This window comes from Taudactylus pleione, unplaced genomic scaffold (genome assembly GCF_031769625.1).
Source record: "Taudactylus pleione unplaced genomic scaffold, aTauple2 ptg000773l, whole genome shotgun sequence".
Lineage (NCBI taxonomy): Eukaryota > Metazoa > Chordata > Amphibia > Anura > Myobatrachidae > Taudactylus > Taudactylus pleione.
The window spans coordinates 220,001-234,709 of NW_028285175.1; the positions used below are offsets into that span (position 1 = coordinate 220,001).

The following is a 14,709-nucleotide window of genomic DNA, read 5'->3' on the forward strand; positions in this document are numbered from 1 at the left end:
CATGGTATTCCCAGGTGGTCTCCCATCCAAGTACTAACCAGGCCCAACACTGCATAGCTTCCAAGATCAGACAAGATTGGGCATGTCCAGTGTGGTTTGGCTGTAGGTGCGCAAAAGCATTAACTTTAGACCTCTATTACTTCTTAACTCAAGTAAATTCATTGATAAGTTGAAAAAATTAAATGTAAAATGTAATAGAAAAGAATGTTATGGAAGTATAAAATTAACTACAGCACCTGGTATTGCCAGGTGGTCTCCCATCCAAGTACTAACCAGGCCCAACACTGCATAGCTTCCAAGATCAGATGAGATTGGGCATGTCCAGAGTGGTTTGGCTGTAGGTGCTCAAAAACATTAACTTTAGACCTCTTTTACTTCTTAACTCAAGTAAATTCATTGATAAGTTGAAACAATTAAATGTAAAATGTTCTAGAAAAGAATGTTATGGCAGTATAAAAGTACCTACAGCACCTGGTATTCCCAGGTGGTCTCCCATCCAAGTACAAACCAGGCCAAACACTGCAGAGCTTGCAAGATCAGACGAGATTGGGCATGTCCAGTGTGGTTTGACTGTAGGTGCTCAAAAACATTAACTTTAGACATCTTTTACTTCTTAACTCAAGTAAATTCATTGACAAGTTGAAAAAATTAAATGTAAAATTTAATAGAAAAGAATGTTATGGCAGTATAAAATTACCTACAGCACCTGATATTCCCAGGTGGTCTCCCATTCAAGTACAAACCAGGCCCAACACTGCATAACTTCCAAAATCAGACGAGATTGGGCATGTCCAGTGTGGTTTGGCTATAGGCGCTCAAAAACATTAAATTTAGACCTCTTTTACTTCTTAACTCAAGTAAATTAATTGATAAGTTGAAAAAATGTAATGTAAAATGTAATAGAAAAGAATGTTATGGCTATATAAAATTACCTACAGCACCAGGGATTCCTAGGTGGTCTCCCATCCAAGTACTATCCAGGCCCAACACTGCATAGCTTCCAATATCAGAAGAGATTGGGCATGTCCAGTGTGTTTTGGCTGTAAGTACTCAAAGAAATTAACTTTAGACCTCTTTTACTTCTTTACTCAAGTAAATTCATTGATAAGTTGAAAAAATTAAATGTAAAATGTAATAGACTGTTATGGCAGTATAAAATTACCTACAGCACCTGGGATTCCTAGGTGGTCTCCCATCCAAATACTAACCAGGCCCAACCCTGCAGAGCTCCCAAGATCAGACGAGATTGGGCATGTCCACTGTGGTTTGGCTGTAGGTGCTCAAAAACATTAACTTTAGACCTCTTTTACTTCTTTACTCAAGTAAATTCACTGATAAGTTGAAAAAATTAAATGTAAAATGTAATAGAAAAGAATGTTATGGCAGTATAAAATTACCTACAGAACCTGGGATTCCTAGGTAGTCTCCCATCCAAGTACAAACCAGTCCCAACACTGCATAGCTTCCAAGATCAGATGAGATTGGGCATGTCCAGTGTGGTTTGGCTGTATGTGCTCAAAAACATTAACTTTAGACCTCTATTACTTCTTAACTCAAGTAAATTCATTGATAAGTTGAAAAAATTAAATGTAAAATGTAATAGAAAAGAATGTTATGGCAGTATAAAATTACCTACTGCAGCTGGTTTCCCCAGGTGGTCTCCCATCCAAGTACTGACCATGCACAACACTGCATAGCTACCAAGATAAGACGAGATGGGGCATGTCCAGTGTGGATTGGCTGTAGGTGCTCAAAAGTATTAACTTTAGACCTCTTTTACTTCTTAACTCAAGTAAATTCAATGATAAGTTGAAAAATTAAATGTAAAATGTAATAGAAAAGAATGTTATGGCAGTATAAAATTACCTACAGCTCCTGGTATTCCAGGGTGGTCTCCCATCCAAGCACTAACCAGGCCCAACACTGCATAGCTTCCAAGATCAGATGAGATTGGGCATGTCCAGTGTGGTTTGGCTGTAGGTGCTCAAAAACATTAACTTTAGACCTCTTTTACTTCTTCACTCAAGTAAATTCATTGATAAGTTGAAAAAATTAAATGTAAAATGTAATAGAAAAGAATGTTATGGCTGCATAAAATTACCTACAGCACCTGGTATTCCCAGGTGGTCTCCCATCCAAGTACTAACCAGGCCCAACACTGCATAGCTTCCAAGATCAGATGAGATTGGGCATGTCCAGCGTGGTTTGGCTGTAGGTGCTCAAAAACATTAACTTTAGACCTCTATTACTTCTTAACTCAAGTAAATTCATTGATAAGTTGAAAAAATTAAATGTAAAATGTAATAGAAAAGAATGTTATGGCAGTATAAAATTACCTACTGCAGCTGGTTTCCCCAGGTGGTCTCCCATCCAAGTACTGACCATGCCCAACACTGCATAGCTACCAAGATAAGACGAGATGGGGCATGTCCAGTGTGGATTGACTGTAGGTGCTCAAAAGTATTAACTTTAGACCTCTTTTACTTCTTAACTCAAGTAAATTCAATGATAAGTTGAAAAATTAAATGTAAAATGTAATAGAAAAGAATGTTATGGCAGTATAAAATTACCTACAGCTCCTGGTATTCCCGGGTGGTCTCCCATCCAAGTACTAACCAGGCCCAACACTGCATAGCTTCCAAGATCAGACGAGATTGGGCATGTGCAGTGTGGTTTGGCTGTAGGTGCTCAAAAACATTAACTTTAGACCTCTTTTACTTCTTTACTCAAGTAAATTCATTGATAAGTTGAAAAAATTAAATTTAAAGTGTAATAGAAAAGAATGTTATGGCAGTATAAAATTACCTACAGCACCTGGGATAACTAGGTGGTCTCCTATCCAAGTACTAAACAGGTCCAACACTGCATAGCTTCCAAGATCAGACGAGATTGGGCATGTCCAGTGTGGTTTGGCTGTAGGTGCTCAAAAACATTAACTTTAGACCTCTTTTACTTCTTCACTCAAGTAAATTCATTGATAAGTTGAAAAAATTAAATGTAAAATGTAATAGAAAAGAATGTTATGGCTGCATAAAATTACCTAAAGCACCTGGTATTCCCAGGTGGTCTCCCATCCAAGTCCTAACCAGGCCCAACACTGCATAGCTTCCAAGATCAGACGAGATTGGGCATGTCCAGTGTGGTTTGGCTGTAGGTGCTCAATACCATTATCTTTAGACCTCTTTTATTTCTTAACTCAAGTAAATTCATAGATAAGTTGAAAAAATTAAATGTAAAATGTTCTAGAAAAGAATGTTTTGGCAGTATAAAAATACCTACAGCACCTGGTATTCCCAGGTGGTCTCCCATCCAAGTACAAACCAGGCCAAACACTGCAGAGCTTCCAAGATCAGACGAGATTGGGCATGTCCAGTGTGGTTTGACTGTAGGTGCTCAAAAACATTAACTTTAGACATCTTTTACTTCTTAACTCAAGTAAATTCATTGACAAGTTGAAAAAATTAAATGTAAAATTTAATAGAAAAGAATGTTATGGCAGTATAAAATTACCTACAGCACCTGATATTCCCAGGTGGTCTCCCATTCAAGTACAAAGCAGGCCCAACACTGCATAACTTCCAAGATCAGACGAGATTGGGCATGTCCAGTGTGGTTTGGCTATAGGCGCTCAAAAACATTAAATTTAGACCTCTTTTACTTCTTAACTCAAGTAAATTCATTGATAAGTTGAAAAAATGTAATGTAAAATGTAATAGAAAAGAATGTTATGGCTATATAAAATTACCTACAGCACCAGGGATTCCTAGGTGGTCTCCCATCCAAGTACTATCCAGGCCCAACACTGCATAGCTTCCAATATCAGACGAGATTGGGCATGTCCAGTGTGGTTTGGCTGTAAGTACTCAAAGAAATTAACTTTAGACCTCTTTTACTTCTTTACTCAAGTAAATTCATTGATAAGTTGAAAAAATTAAATGTAAAATGTAATAGACTGTTATGGCAGTATAAAATTACCTACAGCACCTGGGATTCCTAGGTGGTCTCCCATCCAAATACTAACCAGGCCCAACACTGCAGAGCTTCCAAGATCAGACGAGATTGGGCATGTCCACTGTGGTTTGGCTGTAGGTGCTCAAAAACATTAACTTTAGACCTCTTTTACTTCTTTACTCAAGTAAATTCACTGATAAGTTGAAAAAATTAAATGTAAAATGTAATAGAAAAGAATGTTATGGCAGTATAAAATTACCTACAGAACCTGGGATTCCTAGGTAGTCTCCCATCCAAGTACAAACCAGTCCCAACACTGCATAGCTTCCAAGATCAGATGAGATTGGGCATGTCCAGTGTGGTTTGGCTGTAGGTGCTCAAAAACATTAACTTTAGACCTCTTTTACTTCTTAACTCAAGTAAATTCATTGATAAGTTGAAACAATTAAATGTAAAATGTAATAGACTGTTATGGCAGTATAAAAGTACCTACAGCACCTGGTATTCCCAGGTGGTCTCCCATCCAAGTACAAACCAGGCCAAACACTGCAGAGCTTGCAAGATCAGACGAGATTGGGCATGTCCAGTGTGGTTTGACTGTAGGTGCTCAAAAACATTAACTTTAGACATCTTTTACTTCTTAACTCAAGTAAATTCATTGACAAGTTGAAAAAATTAAATGTAAAATTTAATAGAAAAGAATGTTATGGCAGTATAAAATTACCTACAGCACCTGATATTCCCAGGTGGTCTCCCATTCAAGTACAAACCAGGCCCAACACTGCATAACTTCCAAGATCAGACGAGATTGGGCATGTCCAGTGTGGTTTGGCTATAGGCGCTCAAAAACATTAAATTTAGACCTCTTTTACTTCTTAACTCAAGTAAATTAATTGATAAGTTGAAAAAATGTAATGTAAAATGTAATAGAAAAGAATGTTATGGCTATATAAAATTACCTACAGCACCAGGGATTCCTAGGTGGTCTCCCATCCAAGTACTATCCAGGCCCAACACTGCATAGCTTCCAATATCAGAAGAGATTGGGCATGTCCAGTGTGTTTTGGCTGTAGGTACTCAAAGAAATTAACTTTAGACCTCTTTTACTTCTTTACTCAAGTAAATTCATTGATAAGTTGAAAAAATTAAATGTAAAATGTAATAGACTGTTATGGCAGTATAAAATTACCTACAGCACCTGGGATTCCTAGGTGGTCTCCCATCCAAATACTAACCAGGCCCAACCCTGCAGAGCTTCCAAGATCAGACGAGATTGGGCATGTCCACTGTGGTTTGGCTGTAGGTGCTCAAAAACATTAACTTTAGACCTCTTTTACTTCTTTACTCAAGTAAATTCACTGATAAGTTGAAAAAATTAAATGTAAAATGTAATAGAAAAGAATGTTATGGCAGTATAAAATTACCTACAGAACCTGGGATTCCTAGGTAGTCTCCCATCCAAGTACAAACCAGTCCCAACACTGCATAGCTTCCAAGATCAGATGAGATTGGGCATGTCCAGTGTGGTTTGGCTGTATGTGCTCAAAAACATTAACTTTAGACCTCTATTACTTCTTAACTCAAGTAAATTCATTGATAAGTTGAAAAAATTAAATGTAAAATGTAATAGAAAAGAATGTTATGGCAGTATAAAATTACCTACTGCAGCTGGTTTCCCCAGGTGGTCTCCCATCCAAGTACTGACCATGCACAACACTGCATAGCTACCAAGATAAGACGAGATGGGGCATGTCCAGTGTGGATTGGCTGTAGGTGCTCAAAAGTATTAACTTTAGACCTCTTTTACTTCTTAACTCAAGTAAATTCAATGATAAGTTGAAAAATTAAATGTAAAATGTAATAGAAAAGAATGTTATGGCAGTATAAAATTACCTACAGCTCCTGGTATTCCAGGGTGGTCTCCCATCCAAGCACTAACCAGGCCCAACACTGCATAGCTTCCAAGATCAGATGAGATTGGGCATGTCCAGTGTGGTTTGGCTGTAGGTGCTCAAAAACATTAACTTTAGACCTCTTTTACTTCTTTACTCAAGTAAATTCATTGATAAGTTGAAAAAATTATATTTAAAATGTAATAGAAAAGAATGTTATGGCAGTATAAAATTACCTACAGCACCTGGGATAACTAGGTGGTCTCCTATCCAAGTACTAAACAGGTCCAACACTGCATAGCTTCCAAGATCAGATGAGATTGGGCATGTCCAGTGTGGTTTGGCTGTAGGTGCTCAAAAACATTAACTTTAGACCTCTTTTACTTCTTCACTCAAGTAAATTCATTGATAAGTTGAAAAAATTAAATGTAAAATGTAATAGAAAAGAATGTTATGGCTGCATAAAATTACCTACAGCACCTGGTATTCCCAGGTGGTCTCCCATCCAAGTACTAACCAGGCCCAACACTGCATAGCTTCCAAGATCAGACGAGATTGGGCATGTCCAGCGTGGTTTGGCTGTAGGTGCTCAAAAACATTAACTTTAGACCTCTATTACTTCTTAACTCAAGTAAATTCATTGATAAGTTGAAAAAATTAAATGTAAAATGTAATAGAAAAGAATGTTATGGCAGTATAAAATTACCTACTGCAGCTGGTTTCCCCAGGTGGTCTCCCATCCAAGTACTGACCAAGCCCAACACTGCATAGCTACCAAGATAAGACAAGATGGGGCATGTCCAGTGTGGATTGACTGTAGGTGCTCAAAAGTATTAACTTTAGACCTCTTTTACTTCTTAACTCAAGTAAATTCAATGATAAGTTGAAAAATTAAATGTAAAATGTAATAGAAAAGAATGTTATGGCAGTATAAAATTACCTACAGCTCCTGGTATTCCCGGGTGGTCTCCCATCCAAGTACTAACCAGGCCCAACACTGCATAGCTTCCAAGATCAGACGAGATTGGGCATGTCCAGTGTGGTTTGGCTGTAGGTGCTCAAAAACATTAACTTTAGACCTCTTTTACTTCTTTACTCAAGTAAATTCATTGATAAGTTGAAAAAATTAAATTTAAAATGTAATAGAAAAGAATGTTATGGCAGTATAAAATTACCTACAGCACCTGGGATAACTAGGTGGTCTCCTATCCAAGTACTAAACAGGTCCAACACTGCATAGCTTCCAAGATCAGACGAGATTGGGCATGTCCAGTGTGGTTTGGCTGTAGGTGCTCAAAAACATTAACTTTAGACCTCTTTTACTTCTTCACTCAAGTAAATTCATTGATAAGTTGAAAAAATTAAATGTAAAATGTAATAGAAAAGAATGTTATGGCTGCATAAAATTACCTAAAGCACCTGGTATTCCCAGGTGGTCTCCCATCCAAGTACTAACCAGGCCCAACACTGCATAGCTTCCAAGATCAGACGAGATTGGGCATGTCCAGTGTGGTTTGGCTGTAGGTGCTCAATACCATTATCTTTAGACCTCTTTTATTTCTTAACTCAAGTAAATTCATAGATAAGTTGAAAAAATTAAATGTAAAATGTAATAGAAAAGAATGTTATGGCAGTATAAAATTACCTACAGCACCTGGTATTCCCAGGTGGTCTCCCATCCAAGTACTAACCAGGCCCAACACTGCATAGTTTCCAAGATCAGACGAGATTGGGCATTTCCAGTGTGGTTTGGCTGTAGGTGCCCAAAAGCATTAAATTTATACCGCTATTACTTCTTAACTCAAGTAAATTCATTGATAAGTTGAAAAAATTAAATGTAAAATGTAATAGAAAAGAAAGTTATGGCAGTATAAAATTACCTACCGCACCTGGTATTCCCAGTTGGTCTCCCATCCAAGTACTAACCAGGCCCAACACTGCATAGCTTCCAAGATCAGACGAGATTGGGCATGTCCAGTGTGGTTTGGCTGTAGGTGCTCAAAAACATTAACTTTAGACCTCTTTTACTTCTTAACTCAAGTAAATTCAATGATAAGTTGTAAAATTAAATGTAAAATATAATAGAAAAGAATGTTATGGCAGTATAAAATTACCTACAGCTCATGGTATTCCCAGGTGGTCTCCCATCCAAGTACTAACCAGGCCCAACACTGCATAGCTTCCAAGTTCAGACAAGATTGGGCATGTCCAGTGTGGTTTGGCTGTAGGTGCGCAAAAGCATTAACTTTAGACCTCTATTACTTCTTAACTCAAGTAAATTCATTGATAAGTTGAAAAAATTAAATGTAAAATGTAATAGAAAAGAATGTTATGGAAGTATAAAATTAACTACAGCACCTGGTATTGCCAGGTGGTCTCCCATCCAAGTACTAACCAGGCCCAACACTGCATAGCTTCCAAGAACAGATGAGATTGGGCATGTCCAGTGTGGTTTGGCTGTAGGTGCTCAAAAACATTAACTTTAGACCTATTTTACTTCTTAACTCAAGTAAATTCATTGATAAGTTGAAACTTTTAAATTTAAAATGTTCTAGAAAAGAATGTTATGGCAGTATAAAAATACCTACAGCACCTGGTATTCCCAGGTGGTCTCCCATCCAAGTACAAACCAGGCCAAACACTGCAGAGCTTCCAAGATCAGACGAGATTGGGCATGTCCAGTGTGGTTTGACTGTAGGTGCTCAAAAACATTAACTTTAGACATCTTTTACTTCTTAACTCAAGTAAATTCATTGACAAGTTGAAAAAATTAAATGTAAAATTTAATAGAAAAGAATGTTATGGCAGTATAAAATTACCTACAGCACCTGATATTCCCAGGTGGTCTCCCATTCAAGTACAAAGCAGGCCCAACACTGCATAACTTCCAAGATCAGACGAGATTGGGCATGTCCAGTGTGGTTTGGCTATAGGCGCTCAAAAACATTAAATTTAGACCTCTTTTACTTCTTAACTCAAGTAAATTCATTGATAAGTTGAAAAAATGTAATGTAAAATGTAATAGAAAAGAATGTTATGGCTATATAAAATTACCTACAGCACCAGGGATTCCTAGGTGGTCTCCCATCCAAGTACTATCCAGGCCCAACACTGCATAGCTTCCAATATCAGACGAGATTGGGTATGTCCAGTGTGGTTTGGCTGTAAGTACTCAAAGAAATTAACTTTAGACCTCTTTTACTTCTTTACTCAAGTAAATTCATTGATAAGTTGAAAAAATTAAATGTAAAATGTAATAGACTGTTATGGCAGTATAAAATTACCTACAGCACCTGGGATTCCTAGGTGGTCTCCCATCCAAATACTAACCAGGCCCAACACTGCAGAGCTTCCAAGATCAGACGAGATTGGGCATGTCCACTGTGGTTTGGCTGTAGGTGCTCAAAAACATTAACTTTAGACCTCTTTTACTTCTTTACTCAAGTAAATTCACTGATAAGTTGAAAAAATTAAATGTAAAATGTAATAGAAAAGAATGTTATGGCAGTATAAAATTACCTACAGAACCTGGGATTCCTAGGTAGTCTCCCATCCAAGTACAAACCAGTCCCAACACTGCATAGCTTCCAAGATCAGATGAGATTGGGCATGTCCAGTGTGGTTTGGCTGTAGGTGTTCAAAAACATTAACTTTAGACCTCTATTACTTCTTAACTCAAGTAAATTCATTGATAAGTTGAAAAAATTAAATGTACAATGTAATAGAAAAGAATGTTATGGAAGTATAAAATTACCTACTGCAGCTGGTTTCCCCAGGTGGTCTCCCATCCAAGTACTGACCATGCCCAACACTGCATAGCTACCAAGATAAGACGAGATGGGGCATGTCCAGTGTGGATTGGCTGTAGGTGCTCAAAAGTATTAACTTTAGACCTCTTTTACTTCTTAACTCAAGTAAATTCAATGATAAGTTGAAAAATTAAATGTAAAATGTAATAGAAAAGAATGTTATGGCAGTATAAAATTATCTACAGCTCCTGGTATTCCCGGGTGGTCTCCCATCCAAGTACTAACCAGGCCCAACACTGCATAGCTTCCAAGATCAGACAAGATTGGGCATGTCCAGTGTGGTTTGGCTGTAGGTGCTCAAAAACATTAACTTTAGACCTCTTTTACTTCTTAACTCAAGTAAATTCATTGATAAGTTGAAAAAATTAAATTTAAAATGTAATAGAAAAGAATGTTATGGCAGTATAAAATTACCTACAGCACCTGGGATAACTAGGTGGTCTCCTATCCAAGTACTAAACAGGTCCAACACTGCATAGCTTCCAAGATCAGACGAGATTGGGCATGTCCAGTGTGGTTTGGCTGTAGGTGCTCAAAAACATTAACTTTAGACCTCTTTTACTTCTTCACTCAAGTAAATTCATTGATAAGTTGAAAAAATTAAATGTAAAATGTAATAGAAAAGTATGTTGTGGCTGCATAAAATTACCTACAGCACCTGGTATTCCCAGGTGGTTTCCCATCCAAGTACTAACCAGGCCCAACACTGCATAGCTTCCAAGATCAGACGAGATTGGGCATGTCCAGTGTGGTTTGGCTGTAGGTGCTCAAAAGCATTAACTTTAGACCTCTATTACTTCTTAACTCAAGTAAATTCATTGATAAGTTGAAAAAATTAAATTTAAAATGTAATAGAAAAGAATGTTATGGCAGTATAAAATTACCTACAGCACCTGGTAATCCCTGGTGGTCTACCATCCAAGTACTAACCACGCCCAACACTGCATAGCTTCCAAGTTCAGACGAGATTGGGCATGTCCAGTGTGGTTTGGCTGTAGGTGCTCAAAAACATTAACTTTAGATCTCTTTTACTTCTTAACTCAAGTAAATTCAATGATAAGTTGAAAAATGAAATGTAAAATGTAATAGAAAAGAATGTTATGGCAGTATAAAATTACCTACAGCACCTGGTATTCCCAGGTGGTTTCCCATCCAAGTACTAACCAGGCCCAACACTGCATAGCTTCCAAGATCAGACGAGATTGGGCATGTCCAGTGTGGTTTGGCTGTAGGTGTTCAAAACCATTAACTTTAGACCTCTTTTACTTCTTAACTCAAGTAAATTCATTGATAAGTTGAAAAAATTAAATGTAAAATGTAATAGAAAAGAATGTTATGGCAGTATAAAATTACCTACAGCACCTGGTATTGCCAGGTGGTCTCCCATCCAAGTACTAACCAGGCCCAACACTGCATACTTTCCAAGATCAGACGAGATTGGGCATGTCCAGTGTGGTTTGGCTGTAGGTGCCCAAAAGCATTAAATTTATACCGCTATTACTTCTTAACTCAAGTAAATTCATTGATAAGTTGAAAAAATGTAATGTAAAATGTAATAGAAAAGAATGTTATGGCTATATAAAATTACCTACAGCACCAGGGATTTCTAGGTGGTCTCCCATCCAAGTACTATCCAGGCCCAACACTGCATATCTTCCAATATCAGACGAGATTGGGCATGTCCAGTGTGGTTTGGCTGTAGGTGCTCAAAGACATTAACTTTAGACCTCTTTTACTTCTTTACTCAAGTAAATTCATTGATAAGTTGAAAAAATTAAATGTAAAATGTAATAGAAAAGAATGTTATGTCAGTATAAAATTACCTACAGAACCTGGGATTCCTAGGTAGTCTCCCATCCAAGTACAAACCAGTCCCAACACTGCATAGCTTCCAAGATCAGATGAGATTGGGCATGTCCAGTGTGGTTTGGCTGTAGGTGCTCAAAACCATTAACTTTAGACCTCTTTTACTTCTTAACTCAAGTAAATTCATTGATAAGTTGAAAAAATTAAATGTAAAATGTAATAGAAAAGAATGTTATGGCAGTATAAAATTACCTACAGCACCTGGTATTCCCAGGTGGTCTCCCATCCAAGTACTAACCAGGCCCAACACTGCATAGCTTCCAAGATCAGACGAGATTGGGCATGTCCAGTGTGGTTTTGCTGTAGGTGCTCAAAAACATTAACTTTAGACCTCTTTTACTTCTTAACTCAAGTAAATTCAATGATAAGTTGTAAAATTAAATGTAAAATATAATAGAAAAGAATGTTATGGCAGTATAAAATTACCTACAGCTCCTGGTATTCCCAGGTGGTCTCCCATCCAAGTACTAACCATGCCCAACACTGCATAGCTTCCAAGATCAGACAAGATTGGGCATGTCCAGTGTGGTTTGGCTGTAGGTGCGCAAAAGCATTAACTTTAGACCTCTATTGCTTCTTAACTCAAGTAAATTCATTAATAAGTTGAAAAAATTAAATGTAAAATGTAATAGAAAAGAATGTTATGGCAGTATAAAATTACCTACAGCACCTGGTATTCCCAGGTGGTCTCCCATCCAAGTACTAACCAGGCCCAACACTGCATAGCTTCCAAGATCAGATGAGATTGGGCATGTCCAGTATGGTTTGGCTGTAGGTGCTCAAAAACATTAACTTTAGACCTCTTTTACTTCTTAACTCAAGTAAATTCATTGATACGTTGAAAAAATTAAATGTAAAATGTTCTAGAAAAGAATGTTATGGCAGTATAAAATTAGCTACAGCACCTGGTATTCCCAGGTGGTCTCCCATCCAAGTACAAACCAGGCCAAACACTGCATAGCTTCCAAGATCAGATGAGATTGGGCATGTCCAGTGTGGTTTGACTGTAGGTGCTCAAAAACATTAACTTTAGACATCTTTTACTTCTTAACTCAAGTAAATTCATTGATAAGTTGAAAAAATTAAATGTAAAATTTAATAGAAAAAGAATGTTATGGCTATATAAAATTACCTACAGCACCAGGGATTCCTAGGTGGTCTCCCATCCAAGTACTATCCAAGCCCAACACTGCATAGCTTCCAATATCAGACGAGATTGGGCATGTCCAGTGTGGTTTGGCTGTAGGTGCTCAAAAACATTAACTTTAGACCTCTTTTACTTCTTAACTCAAGTAAATTCATTGATAAGTTGAAAAAATTAAATTTAAAATGTAATAGAAAAGAATGTTATGGCAGTATAAAATTACCTACAGCACCTGGGATAACTAGGTGGTCTCCTATCCAAGTACTAAACAGGTCCAACACTGCATAGCTTCCAAGATCAGACGAGATTGGGCATGTCCAGTGTGGTTTGGCTGTAGGTGCTCAAAAACATTAACTTTAGACCTCTTTTACTTCTTCACTCAAGTAAATTCATTGATAAGTTGAAAAAATTAAATGTAAAATGTAATAGAAAAGAATGTTATGGCTGCATAAAATTACCTACAGCACCTGGTATTCGCAGGTGGTCTCCCATCCAAGTACTAACCAGACCCAACACTGCATAGCTTCCAAGATCAGACGAGATTGGGCATGTCCAGTGTGGTTTGGCTGTAGGTGCTCAAAAACATTAACTTTAGACCTCTATTACTTCTTAACTCAAGTAAATTCATTGATAAGTTGAAAAAATTAAATTTAAAATGTAATAGAAAAGAATGTTATGGCAGTATAAAATTACCTACAGCACCTGGTAATCCCTGGTGGTCTACCATCCAAGTACTAACCATGCCCAACACTGCATAGCTTCCAAGTTCAGACAAGATTGGGCATGTCCAGTGTGGTTTGGCTGTAGGTGCTCAAAAACCTTAACTTTAGATCTCTTTTACTTCTTAACTCAAGTAAATTCAATGATAAGTTGAAAAATGAAATGTAAAATGTAATAGAAAAGAATGTTATGGCAGTATAAAATTACCTACAGCATCTGGTATTCCCAGGTGGTCTCCCATCCAAGTACTAACCAGGCCCACACTGCATAGCTTCCAAGATCAGATAAGATTGGGCATGTCCAGTGTGGTTTGGCTGTAGGTGCTCAAAACCATTAACTTTAGACCTCTTTTACTTCTTAACTCAAGTAAATTCATTGATAAGTTGAAAAAATTAAATGTAAAATGTAATAGAAAAGAATGTTATGGCAGTATAAAATTACCTACAGCACCTGGTATTGCCAGGTGGTCTCCCATCCAAGTACTAACCAGGCCCAACACTGCATAGTTTCCAAGATCAGACGAGATTGGGCATGTCCAGTGTGGTTTGGCTGTAGGTGCCCAAAAGCATTAAATTTATACCTCTATTACTTCTTAACTCAAGTAAATTCAATGATAAGTTGAAAAAATGTAATGTAAAATGTAATAGAAAAGAATGTTATGGCTATATAAAATTACCTACAGCACCAGGGATTCCTAGGTGGTCTCCCATCCAAGTACTATCCAGGCCCAACACTGCATAGCTTCCAATATCAGACGAGATTGGGCATGTCCAGTGTGGTTTGGCTGTAGGTGCGCAAATACATTAACTTTAGACCTCTTTTACTTCTTTACTCAAGTAAATTCATTGATAAGTTGAAAAAATTAAATGTAAAATGTAATAGAAAAGAATGTTATGGCAGTATAAAATTACCTACAGCACCTGGTATTCCCAGGTGGTCTCCCATCCAAGTACTAACCAGGCCCAACACTGCATAGTTTCCAAGATCAGACAAGATTGGGCATGTCCAGTGTGGTTTGGCTGTAGGTGCCCAAAAGCATTAAATTTATACCGCTATTACTTCTTAACTCAAGTAAATTCATTGATAAGTTGAAAAAATTAAATGTAAAATGTAATAGAAAAGAATGTTATGGCAGTATAAAATTACCTACAGCACCTGGTATTCCCAGGTGGTCTCCCATCCAAGTACTAACCAGGCCCAACACTGCATAGCTTCCAAGATCAGACGAGATTGGGCATGTCCAGTGTGGTTTGGCTGTAGGTGCTCAAAAACATTAACTTTAGACCTCTTTTACTTCTTAACTCAAGTAAATTCATTAATAAGTTGA

At 37.4% G+C, this 14,709-nt stretch overlaps 7 non-coding genes and 51 pseudogenes across 7 annotated transcripts; all 58 read right to left on the reverse strand.

Annotated features, from left to right (window-relative positions):
- The window catches only part of LOC148476677 (5S ribosomal RNA), a 119-nt pseudogene extending 11 nt beyond the window's left edge, over nt 1-108 (reverse strand).
- Nucleotides 109-224: 116 nt separating this feature from the next.
- On the reverse strand, nt 225-343 carry LOC148476678 (5S ribosomal RNA; annotated as a pseudogene).
- A 116-nt stretch (nt 344-459) lies between these two features.
- Nucleotides 460-578, reverse strand: LOC148476679 (5S ribosomal RNA; annotated as a pseudogene).
- Nucleotides 579-694: 116 nt separating this feature from the next.
- On the reverse strand, nt 695-813 carry LOC148476680 (5S ribosomal RNA; annotated as a pseudogene).
- Nucleotides 814-929: 116 nt separating this feature from the next.
- Nucleotides 930-1,048, reverse strand: LOC148476681 (5S ribosomal RNA; annotated as a pseudogene).
- A 111-nt stretch (nt 1,049-1,159) lies between these two features.
- Nucleotides 1,160-1,278, reverse strand: LOC148476682 (5S ribosomal RNA; annotated as a pseudogene).
- Nucleotides 1,279-1,394: 116 nt separating this feature from the next.
- Nucleotides 1,395-1,513, reverse strand: LOC148476683 (5S ribosomal RNA; annotated as a pseudogene).
- A 350-nt stretch (nt 1,514-1,863) lies between these two features.
- Nucleotides 1,864-1,982, reverse strand: LOC148476684 (5S ribosomal RNA; annotated as a pseudogene).
- A 116-nt stretch (nt 1,983-2,098) lies between these two features.
- LOC148476685 (5S ribosomal RNA) lies at nt 2,099-2,217 on the reverse strand. The gene has a single exon (XR_015872631.1). It is a non-coding gene; the product is annotated as a 5S ribosomal RNA (ribosomal RNA).
- Nucleotides 2,218-2,567: 350 nt separating this feature from the next.
- Nucleotides 2,568-2,686, reverse strand: LOC148476686 (5S ribosomal RNA; annotated as a pseudogene).
- Nucleotides 2,687-2,802: 116 nt separating this feature from the next.
- Nucleotides 2,803-2,921, reverse strand: LOC148476687 (5S ribosomal RNA; annotated as a pseudogene).
- Nucleotides 2,922-3,037: 116 nt separating this feature from the next.
- On the reverse strand, nt 3,038-3,156 carry LOC148476688 (5S ribosomal RNA; annotated as a pseudogene).
- Nucleotides 3,157-3,272: 116 nt separating this feature from the next.
- LOC148476689 (5S ribosomal RNA) lies at nt 3,273-3,391 on the reverse strand (annotated as a pseudogene).
- A 116-nt stretch (nt 3,392-3,507) lies between these two features.
- LOC148476690 (5S ribosomal RNA) lies at nt 3,508-3,626 on the reverse strand (annotated as a pseudogene).
- Nucleotides 3,627-3,742: 116 nt separating this feature from the next.
- Nucleotides 3,743-3,861, reverse strand: LOC148476691 (5S ribosomal RNA; annotated as a pseudogene).
- Nucleotides 3,862-3,972: 111 nt separating this feature from the next.
- On the reverse strand, nt 3,973-4,091 carry LOC148476692 (5S ribosomal RNA; annotated as a pseudogene).
- A 116-nt stretch (nt 4,092-4,207) lies between these two features.
- LOC148476693 (5S ribosomal RNA) lies at nt 4,208-4,326 on the reverse strand (annotated as a pseudogene).
- A 111-nt stretch (nt 4,327-4,437) lies between these two features.
- Nucleotides 4,438-4,556, reverse strand: LOC148476694 (5S ribosomal RNA; annotated as a pseudogene).
- A 116-nt stretch (nt 4,557-4,672) lies between these two features.
- LOC148476695 (5S ribosomal RNA) lies at nt 4,673-4,791 on the reverse strand (annotated as a pseudogene).
- Nucleotides 4,792-4,907: 116 nt separating this feature from the next.
- LOC148476696 (5S ribosomal RNA) lies at nt 4,908-5,026 on the reverse strand (annotated as a pseudogene).
- Nucleotides 5,027-5,137: 111 nt separating this feature from the next.
- Nucleotides 5,138-5,256, reverse strand: LOC148476697 (5S ribosomal RNA; annotated as a pseudogene).
- A 116-nt stretch (nt 5,257-5,372) lies between these two features.
- Nucleotides 5,373-5,491, reverse strand: LOC148476698 (5S ribosomal RNA; annotated as a pseudogene).
- Nucleotides 5,492-5,841: 350 nt separating this feature from the next.
- On the reverse strand, nt 5,842-5,960 carry LOC148476699 (5S ribosomal RNA; annotated as a pseudogene).
- A 116-nt stretch (nt 5,961-6,076) lies between these two features.
- On the reverse strand, nt 6,077-6,195 carry LOC148476700 (5S ribosomal RNA; annotated as a pseudogene).
- A 116-nt stretch (nt 6,196-6,311) lies between these two features.
- LOC148476701 (5S ribosomal RNA) lies at nt 6,312-6,430 on the reverse strand. Its single transcript, XR_015872684.1, has one exon. It is a non-coding gene; the product is annotated as a 5S ribosomal RNA (ribosomal RNA).
- A 350-nt stretch (nt 6,431-6,780) lies between these two features.
- Nucleotides 6,781-6,899, reverse strand: LOC148476702 (5S ribosomal RNA; annotated as a pseudogene).
- Nucleotides 6,900-7,015: 116 nt separating this feature from the next.
- LOC148476703 (5S ribosomal RNA) lies at nt 7,016-7,134 on the reverse strand (annotated as a pseudogene).
- A 116-nt stretch (nt 7,135-7,250) lies between these two features.
- On the reverse strand, nt 7,251-7,369 carry LOC148476704 (5S ribosomal RNA; annotated as a pseudogene).
- Nucleotides 7,370-7,485: 116 nt separating this feature from the next.
- LOC148476705 (5S ribosomal RNA) lies at nt 7,486-7,604 on the reverse strand. The gene has a single exon (XR_015872739.1). It is a non-coding gene; the product is annotated as a 5S ribosomal RNA (ribosomal RNA).
- Nucleotides 7,605-7,720: 116 nt separating this feature from the next.
- LOC148476706 (5S ribosomal RNA) lies at nt 7,721-7,839 on the reverse strand (annotated as a pseudogene).
- Nucleotides 7,840-7,954: 115 nt separating this feature from the next.
- LOC148476707 (5S ribosomal RNA) lies at nt 7,955-8,073 on the reverse strand (annotated as a pseudogene).
- A 116-nt stretch (nt 8,074-8,189) lies between these two features.
- LOC148476708 (5S ribosomal RNA) lies at nt 8,190-8,308 on the reverse strand (annotated as a pseudogene).
- A 116-nt stretch (nt 8,309-8,424) lies between these two features.
- LOC148476709 (5S ribosomal RNA) lies at nt 8,425-8,543 on the reverse strand (annotated as a pseudogene).
- Nucleotides 8,544-8,659: 116 nt separating this feature from the next.
- LOC148476710 (5S ribosomal RNA) lies at nt 8,660-8,778 on the reverse strand (annotated as a pseudogene).
- Nucleotides 8,779-8,894: 116 nt separating this feature from the next.
- On the reverse strand, nt 8,895-9,013 carry LOC148476711 (5S ribosomal RNA; annotated as a pseudogene).
- A 111-nt stretch (nt 9,014-9,124) lies between these two features.
- Nucleotides 9,125-9,243, reverse strand: LOC148476712 (5S ribosomal RNA; annotated as a pseudogene).
- Nucleotides 9,244-9,359: 116 nt separating this feature from the next.
- On the reverse strand, nt 9,360-9,478 carry LOC148476713 (5S ribosomal RNA; annotated as a pseudogene).
- Nucleotides 9,479-9,828: 350 nt separating this feature from the next.
- Nucleotides 9,829-9,947, reverse strand: LOC148476714 (5S ribosomal RNA; annotated as a pseudogene).
- Nucleotides 9,948-10,063: 116 nt separating this feature from the next.
- LOC148476715 (5S ribosomal RNA) lies at nt 10,064-10,182 on the reverse strand (annotated as a pseudogene).
- Nucleotides 10,183-10,298: 116 nt separating this feature from the next.
- Nucleotides 10,299-10,417, reverse strand: LOC148476716 (5S ribosomal RNA). The gene has a single exon (XR_015872653.1). It is a non-coding gene; the product is annotated as a 5S ribosomal RNA (ribosomal RNA).
- A 116-nt stretch (nt 10,418-10,533) lies between these two features.
- On the reverse strand, nt 10,534-10,652 carry LOC148476717 (5S ribosomal RNA; annotated as a pseudogene).
- Nucleotides 10,653-10,767: 115 nt separating this feature from the next.
- LOC148476718 (5S ribosomal RNA) lies at nt 10,768-10,886 on the reverse strand. The gene has a single exon (XR_015872654.1). It is a non-coding gene; the product is annotated as a 5S ribosomal RNA (ribosomal RNA).
- A 116-nt stretch (nt 10,887-11,002) lies between these two features.
- LOC148476719 (5S ribosomal RNA) lies at nt 11,003-11,121 on the reverse strand (annotated as a pseudogene).
- Nucleotides 11,122-11,237: 116 nt separating this feature from the next.
- LOC148476720 (5S ribosomal RNA) lies at nt 11,238-11,356 on the reverse strand (annotated as a pseudogene).
- Nucleotides 11,357-11,472: 116 nt separating this feature from the next.
- On the reverse strand, nt 11,473-11,591 carry LOC148476721 (5S ribosomal RNA; annotated as a pseudogene).
- A 116-nt stretch (nt 11,592-11,707) lies between these two features.
- Nucleotides 11,708-11,826, reverse strand: LOC148476722 (5S ribosomal RNA; annotated as a pseudogene).
- A 115-nt stretch (nt 11,827-11,941) lies between these two features.
- Nucleotides 11,942-12,060, reverse strand: LOC148476723 (5S ribosomal RNA; annotated as a pseudogene).
- Nucleotides 12,061-12,176: 116 nt separating this feature from the next.
- On the reverse strand, nt 12,177-12,295 carry LOC148476724 (5S ribosomal RNA). The gene has a single exon (XR_015872632.1). It is a non-coding gene; the product is annotated as a 5S ribosomal RNA (ribosomal RNA).
- A 116-nt stretch (nt 12,296-12,411) lies between these two features.
- LOC148476725 (5S ribosomal RNA) lies at nt 12,412-12,530 on the reverse strand (annotated as a pseudogene).
- Nucleotides 12,531-12,647: 117 nt separating this feature from the next.
- LOC148476726 (5S ribosomal RNA) lies at nt 12,648-12,766 on the reverse strand (annotated as a pseudogene).
- A 116-nt stretch (nt 12,767-12,882) lies between these two features.
- LOC148476727 (5S ribosomal RNA) lies at nt 12,883-13,001 on the reverse strand (annotated as a pseudogene).
- A 116-nt stretch (nt 13,002-13,117) lies between these two features.
- Nucleotides 13,118-13,236, reverse strand: LOC148476728 (5S ribosomal RNA; annotated as a pseudogene).
- Nucleotides 13,237-13,352: 116 nt separating this feature from the next.
- Nucleotides 13,353-13,471, reverse strand: LOC148476729 (5S ribosomal RNA; annotated as a pseudogene).
- A 115-nt stretch (nt 13,472-13,586) lies between these two features.
- On the reverse strand, nt 13,587-13,704 carry LOC148476730 (5S ribosomal RNA; annotated as a pseudogene).
- Nucleotides 13,705-13,820: 116 nt separating this feature from the next.
- LOC148476731 (5S ribosomal RNA) lies at nt 13,821-13,939 on the reverse strand (annotated as a pseudogene).
- A 116-nt stretch (nt 13,940-14,055) lies between these two features.
- LOC148476732 (5S ribosomal RNA) lies at nt 14,056-14,174 on the reverse strand (annotated as a pseudogene).
- A 116-nt stretch (nt 14,175-14,290) lies between these two features.
- LOC148476733 (5S ribosomal RNA) lies at nt 14,291-14,409 on the reverse strand (annotated as a pseudogene).
- A 116-nt stretch (nt 14,410-14,525) lies between these two features.
- Nucleotides 14,526-14,644, reverse strand: LOC148476734 (5S ribosomal RNA). Its single transcript, XR_015872617.1, has one exon. It is a non-coding gene; the product is annotated as a 5S ribosomal RNA (ribosomal RNA).
- Nucleotides 14,645-14,709: the final 65 nt, after the last annotated feature.